Here is a 7,500-nt window from a genome sequence, read left to right on the forward strand (position 1 = left end):
AGTTTTGGTGTGTTAGAAAATCATGATGAGTTGTGTAAAAAACTAGTATCTCTCTCTCTCTCTCTCTCTCTCTCTCTCTCTCTCTCTCTCTCTCTCTCTCTCTCTCTCTCTCTCTCTCATATGAATACCTAATTTAAAGGCAAATTAAATTGGAGCGAACTAATGAAATTGTACACAAGGCCACAAGGACACCCACCCGCCCACACACACACACACACACACACACCTACCTACCCATCCTCACACACACACACACCTGCTGGCCAGATCCAAACGTGCAGTAATGTAACCTGAATTATATAACTTGTATTTATTCATGCAATGACTTCACTGTAATGGCGGAACCGTTTCTGAAAGTCATTATTTACTGTAACTTGTATGCTGCGTGGTGGTGGTGGTAGTGGTGATGGTGGTGGTGATGGTGGTAGTGGTGGTGGTGTATTTGTTTCGACTTTTTTGTTTCTTTGTGTATCAGTTTTCTTTTTCTTTCTTTTTTTCATGTTCATCACCATTACCATCATAACCTTTTCTTCCTCCTCTTTCTTTCTTTCATTTTTATTCTTTGATCTTTTTCCCATATCTTTTCATTTTTCTATCATTTATTTTACTCTACTTAAATTCTTACGGATCACTCCATTCAGTTATTCACTTATCATTTATTTATTCATCTTAACATCCAGCCACCCATTCATCTACCCATTTATTCATTCATTCATGGTCCTATTCATCCATACATACATTCACATATTAATCCGTTCAAATTCCATCCATCTATCCATTCATTCATTAACTCATTTACTTATACAACCATTCATACATTTATTCATCCATTCACCCATCCACCCATCCACCCACTCACCTGTAACCCAACTCATCTCACTCACTCACCTGTCAAAACACTGACAATCCTAATAATCTAACCCCCTTTACCTATTGACGCCAAGGTCCTCAATGGCAGCGGTGACCCTATTCCGTCTCGTCCTGACAGGTGGTAAGGTTCTCCATGCTGTCTCTCCAAGGGGGAGAATAGCGACTGATCTCCTGAAGGCTTCCAATACGCAGGGACGAGGGGCGGGTGTTCAGGGTGTCCTCGCTGACCTGGTAACACTGCTGCCGAAGGGGTGAAAAGGTGTGGTAGCTTGTATTCTTGTTTATCGTCGTATCTTTGTTGTTTTTGTGGTGTTTTTGTAGTTGTTAGTAGAGTATTGGTGATGTGTTTTGTTAGTCTGGTTGATGGGTTAATTTGTTAGCTGTGTAGTTCATTGTTAAGTCAGTTGTTGTTGTTGTTGGTGGTGGTGGTAGTAGTAGTAGTAGTAGTAGTAGTAGTAGTAGAAGAAGAAGAAGAAGAAGAAGAAGAAGAAGAAGAAGAAGAAGAAGAAGAAGAAGAAGAAGAAGAAGAAGAAGTAGTAGTAGTAGTAGTAGTAGTAGTAGTAGTAGTAGTAGTAGTAGTAGTAGTAGTAGTAGTAGTAGCAGCAGCAGTAGCAGTATAGTAGTAGTAGTAGTAGTAGTATATATGTTGACATTGTTGTTGTTGTTCGTAATAGTAGCAGTAGTAGTAGTAGTAGTAGCAGCAGCAGCAGCAGTAGTAGTAGTAGTAGTAGTAGTAGTAGTAGTAGTAGTAGTAGTAGTAGTAGTAGTAGTAGTAGTAGTAGTAGTAGTAAAATAGAAACCTCAATACCATCAATATGAGCGCTATTAGTAGGCTCAGTAGAATAAGAGGCTCACGTACAGACTTTCCTGCAAATTTAGTTCATTACTGAAGCACTGGACGGGTACAAGGAGACTTTTTTTCTATCAAACACCCTTCTTCACATCCCCTTGTGAGGCTCAGCGCCGCCACGCCTCCCGAGAGTGCCCCAAGAAATGTTGAAAACTACGTATATATATCGTCATATCAAGGGGCTCAGGGACTTGTAGGCTGGGAGGCGGACCGAAGAGTGTGCGGAGGAGAGGCGGATGTTAGGAAGCCTTGGGAGAGACAGGTGGCTGAATACGAGGAAATGATAATCCGTAGGAGAGGGAAGGGCGAGGCGCAGCGGAGGGTCTGAGGCGGAGACGCGGGTATGGAGCAAGATTAGAATCCTTTCGTTGTGGCTGTTCCTGTGCTGGGGGGCGGGTTGTGGCTGTTCCTGTGCTGGGGGAGGGACGGGAGTGGGAGAGGCGACGTTCTAATCTGATTAAATGATTGATTTTAATCCTCCTGACGACCGCCGTCGAGGCAGAGGGACGCTCTCAGTTGTCAACCGCCCTAAAATATCAAATCTACAAATCCACTTTGGCGGCCCTGCTTCCCTCCCTCCCTCCCTCCCTCCCACACTCCCTCCCCCGCGACGCAAAGCATATCAGATTAAGGAGTCGATTCTATGGCTCCGCGCTGACAGACACAAGGCAACGCGCTCAAAAGTCACTGACGACAGGCACGGTATTACTTTCCAGAGAGAGAGAGAGAGAGAGAGAGAGAGAGAGAGAGAGAGAGAGAACGAAAAAATATATCAAATAAGTATAAAGCACAATAATAAGCTTCGTCAGGGTTAATTGAAAAAAGAGAGAGAACCGTCTGTTTTTAAGCCTCGTATGTACCCAGCAGTGTGTCTCAGGGCCGAGGCAGGCAGGAAGGTAGGTAGGTAGGTAGAAGTAGGAAGGAGGAAGGAGTAGGTGAGTGGGACACATTCCTAACAATAAGTGGACTAGCCGGCTCCTGGACACGTTAAATCAGTTATCATATTTCGTTCTAGACACTATCCTCCGTCATCGGCCTTGCACACACACACACACACACACTTCTGCACCAGCTCGGCGGCGGGATCAGACGTGCGCAGGGAAAGTGTCGCACAAAAAGTAAGAGTATGACGTGTGAGAGAGGACTGAGTGGCGGGTAACTAAGCGTAACTCCAGCAGGAATGCAGCATGTCATCACGAGACCAAGACAATACTATCAGGCTGCTGTGTCACTGTTTATTGGTTCGTGAGACGTGGAGGAGAGTGACGTCGTAAAATTGGTTAGTGAGCGTAAATGTATACTAAAGGTGGAATGCAGTGTGTTGTCATCATCACAACTACAGTACTACGATGTCACTGCTTTTTTCCTTTTTTTTTCACGAGATGTCGAGCCTAGAACAGTATGAGTAGAGCGTGGAGAACCGTAGCACTGTGTTGTCATCGACCTAACTAGAATAACGGCCTCGCTGAGTTGTGGAAATCATTATTAGGTTTACGAGATTTGAAGCATGGAATTCTAAGCGTGTGACGTAGAAGAGAACGGAGCAGGTAAACACAGCCAGCAGAATTATCATCCGCCGAAACTAAACAACGGTATCGCTCTGCCTTGCCGTGGTTTAGCAGTTTACTAGATTCTGAGGTGTGAAGCACAGCATAGTAGCATTCTTCACTGCACGGGGAGTAACTAAGCCTAACAATGTTATAAATAGTAACGCAATATACCCTCCACCTACTTAGAACAATATGAAATCAGTCTTGCTTATTGATTGAGATGGGACGTGAGGCGCAGTATAATACCATAGCATTTATCATGACGTAGAGAAGAGTCACTGAACGTAACTATAGAAACATAACGTAGAGTGATCCCACATATCTAGAACAATACAATTTCAGTATCATATCTTCCTGTTTGTGAGGCTGAGACGTGAAGCTTCAGATTGCCAGTAACCCACGTCCATTACCTCACCGTCACTCACTCAGTCACTCAGCGCAACTAACAAACACCCTTCGTGAGAAACCGGCAATGACTCACTCCCTCCAGAATGAAGTGCAGGATCGAGAGACGCTTCTTAGGTTAGATTAGGATAGGTTTGTCATTACTCACTGTCAGTCGACTTCTCTTTGATTCGTTTTGCTCTCTGACTCCACAGCACCACGACTATTGTCAGATGCCACAGTGATGATTAACCAAGTTCTCTGAAGTGTTTCACCTGCTAATAATATAGAAACCATATCAATCTGTTACCAGAACCGTAAAAACACCCGGAAAAACCCGCGTCACTTCAACTAGAATCTTTTGCATTCAGTAAAGATGCGGCGTAGAAGACTAGAAGTGTTTCAGAATATGTCACACTACAGTCACTCACAGCACTTGCATCTACAGTAACATCCCTCATGAGAGAAAACAGCGCTGGCTCACTCCCTAAACCCTAACATAACGAAGTGCAGGAGGAGGGACGCCCTGGTTACGCCCTCCCTCCCTTGCTCCCACCCACCCATTTCCGGGGCGGCATCCGGTGGTTTACCTTGGCGGCGGCGTGTTTTGTTTCCCCAGCAGTGTGTAGGGGCGGCCGCGGGGCTCCACTGGCTTGCGTCTGCCTTCTCAAGTGTCGCCTATTATAGATTGATCCGCGTTAAACTCCACACAGTTCAGATAGATACGTGGTGTAGTGTTGTCAGGTAAGCTGTGGCCTGTGGCTATTTTGGTTTGGTGTGCAGTTAACGTGAAGTGTTCTGTAGTGTTGGTGTGGTTGGTGTATATTATGTAGTGGGTTTTATCTAGATTTCGTCCGTGGGTTCATACTTGAATATGTATACTCTCTCTCTCTCTCTCTCTCTCTCTCTCTCTCTCTCTCTCTACATTATTTCGTTATTCCCTGTGTGTGTGTGTGTGTGTGTGTGTGTGTGTGTGTGTGTGTGTGACTAGACACGTAAAATGCGCACGTAATAGGTAGGATTGATAAACTGAATCACATGAAGGCGAGTAATAACAGAACAAACGAAACTGCAATAGAAAAAAAATCTCCACAAAGACCCAATACTTTAAATTAAAACCATCCTTTCGGTATAATTCTAGTTTCTACCCAAACGAAACCACACTCACAATAAAACCAGAAAATGAATCATAAACTGAGTCACACCTAAGATAAAAAGACGCACAGATAAAAGAGAGAGAGAGAAAAAAAAAAGCGAGATAAATAAGAGATGCAAGGTGCGTGAGTGTACCTGGCCACCCCACCAATCACCGCCTTTGTTGTTGTTTTCCTCCCACAGGTGAGCTTGGTACCTGTGTGTGTGTGTGTGTGTAGCAGTGTTGCCCCGTCCCTGTGAGGCCTCTCCCTGCCCCTGCTGCATCCCCCGGTGGACTCAGGCTCGGGGGAAAGCACGTGCTGAGGTGAGTGAAGGGAAGCAAGGGCTGGGTGGCGTAACTTACACTGGTGAAATTTGACCACAAGTGTACTACTGACGAAGGGTGGAGGACGGCGGGCCAGGATTGCACCAGCGCCCCTCTCGGTCTGTGTTAGTGTCTGGTGGGGTGATGTGAGAGAATTCTAACTAATATTAACATTTGTAAATAATCTGACGTTTATTTACTACCTGTGTATTGAAATAACGTCTGTGTGGTGAGTGGTGAGTGTCTAGTGGTTTGATGTGAGAGAATTCTGACTAATATTAACATTTGTAAATATTCTGATGTTTATTTGTTACCTGTGTATTGAAATAACGTCTGTGTGGTGAGCGGTGAGTGAGTAAGTTAGGTGAGTCACAAAGCAGAGGTAAGATGTCTGTGGTGGTGGTGGTGGTAGTGGTAGTAGCAATATCTGGTCTTCCTTTAGACATTTGATTGAAGTGTAGGCTTAGTTAAGGTACAGTTTGGCACAGAACAGCCACAGTGCAGTGATATATGTTGGGCAGTGCTGGAGTGAACACAGCCGCAGTGTTTGCTGTGGCTGGTGGTGGTGCCATTGGGTTTTGTTTGTCCCTTAACCCCTTCAGTACCATGACAATTTTTCATATTTATTCTGCTTACCACTTGGCAATTTTATGCAGCTTCACAAATTCATGTGGCAGATTACAATGGTGAGGACTCTGGCCATTAATCTTCCAGCTTGCATAGGCCATTCGTATTATAAATAAGATTGTTTAATCGTATAGAAAACTCGTGGTAAAAATGCATCCCAGTACTGAAGAGCTTAATGCTGCTTCCGAGTGTTTCAAAACGAGTTGTGTCTGTTGCAGTTGGGTGTGTGTGTACTGCTGCGTGGTGTTGGCTTAACTCGGAAATGCTCTTAATTGTTTCATAGTGATTGTACAAGACTGCTCTGGATGTTACAGTAGCCTACACAAATTACTTCTTTCTGACCCAAAATTGTTCTACTTTTTAAATTAATCCACATCATGAAGAGATGATTTAAACTAAATTTATCTAAACCTAACCTAACCTTCAGATGAAAACTAACATTATTATTATCAAATTACTCTTAACCATTGGTGAGGCGCAAAACGAGGTGAGAAGCGTGTATGAAGTTAAAAAAAGGCAGCAGCAGCCATCCCCGTGCCCCCAAGGCCTGCCTGTGTGGATCAGTTGTCACCAGCTATCACTTGTCATTTGGCTGTTGCTGACGTTATGCTGTGCCATTTCCAGCTTCATGTTGCTCAAGGGTTCTTTTGAAAGTGTTATTTAAAAGTGTTATTGCACAAGCATGAGTGTTGTGTCAGTATGGAATGCTGTCATTACGTGCAGGTTATTAAGTAGGTACAGTTCTAGTAAAACATTTCTTCATTGTCATGAATCTCTACCTATTCTTATCAGGTGAATCTCACAAATGTGAGTATTTAGTATTAAAATCAATTGCCATATTATGAATTTGTCATAAAGTAAGATTATGAATGATTGTCATTCCTGGTGTCAGTCATTCACTACGCACAGAGACTAGAGTGCTCAGCATTGTTGGTGTCAGTCTCTCACCTCACACAAAGGCTGACACTCAGTTCCTGTACGAAAGAAGCTATATCGATATATTTCTGCCTGCCAGCAACAAGTTGACTAGCTATCTCTGGTTGATACGACATAAGCTGACTAGTGGGAGAATATCAGGTCCAAAGATGAGGCCAGTATGAGAGATTTCATGTCAGTCAGCCAATGGATTCTGTGTGAAGGCTGTGGGAACCTGATGTGCCAATTGAGTGGAGTTCTATGAGGAAATTGATGGATAAATTCAAATTGTAGTTGCATCAACACAAATACATGTTGTGCTTAGGTCAACATCATTATTATTTCCTCCTAGCATCATTAATCATGGTTAATTTAGAAATATTCCTTATTGTTTGACCTTTAGAATAATGCTCTTAGCTGTCAGGAGACAGCACTTATAGACTATGTGGCAGTTTTGAAATGTATGTGCCAGTTAGAGGCACATGTACTGCTGCATGGTGTCTGCTTGACTTGGAAATGCCCATAGCTGTTACTTGGTAGTTGTAGGAAACTGTATGAGACCATTGGTGAGCCGTGAGAAAAGACATGAGTCAGGTGTGAATGCTTGGTAAAAAAAAAAAAAAAAAAAAAAAAAAAAAAAAAAAAGCAGGATAAGTCACTCTGTCCACAAAGCCTGCCTGTGAGATCAGTTGTCACTTGATATCAGAGCTTGCATTGAAGGCCACTGTGTTCAGTATTTGCCACCTTGTGTGTCTGTGGTGGAGACTTACAGCCTAGCAACACACAGCAGATTTCGAAGAATACTGTCACTAGACACTGCATTCCCTGTGTGTCATTGTAGATCC

General features: G+C 43.5%; 1 protein-coding gene across 6 annotated transcripts in view; it reads left to right on the top strand.

Annotated features, from left to right (window-relative positions):
* Nucleotides 1-1,051: 1,051 nt before the first annotated feature.
* LOC123499681 overlaps nucleotides 1,052-7,500 on the top strand; it is a 22,882-nt gene continuing 16,433 nt past the window's right edge. For 2 of the 6 annotated variants that reach the window (XM_045248062.1, XM_045248067.1), the window contains exons 1-2: nucleotides 4,262-4,398; nucleotides 4,993-5,113. The gene's annotated coding sequence lies outside the window, so the exon portion shown is untranslated. The other 4 variants (XM_045248064.1, XM_045248063.1, XM_045248065.1 and 1 more) reach the window with 4 other exon arrangements.

Source organism: Portunus trituberculatus, chromosome 50 (assembly GCF_017591435.1).
Source record: "Portunus trituberculatus isolate SZX2019 chromosome 50, ASM1759143v1, whole genome shotgun sequence".
Lineage (NCBI taxonomy): Eukaryota > Metazoa > Arthropoda > Malacostraca > Decapoda > Portunidae > Portunus > Portunus trituberculatus.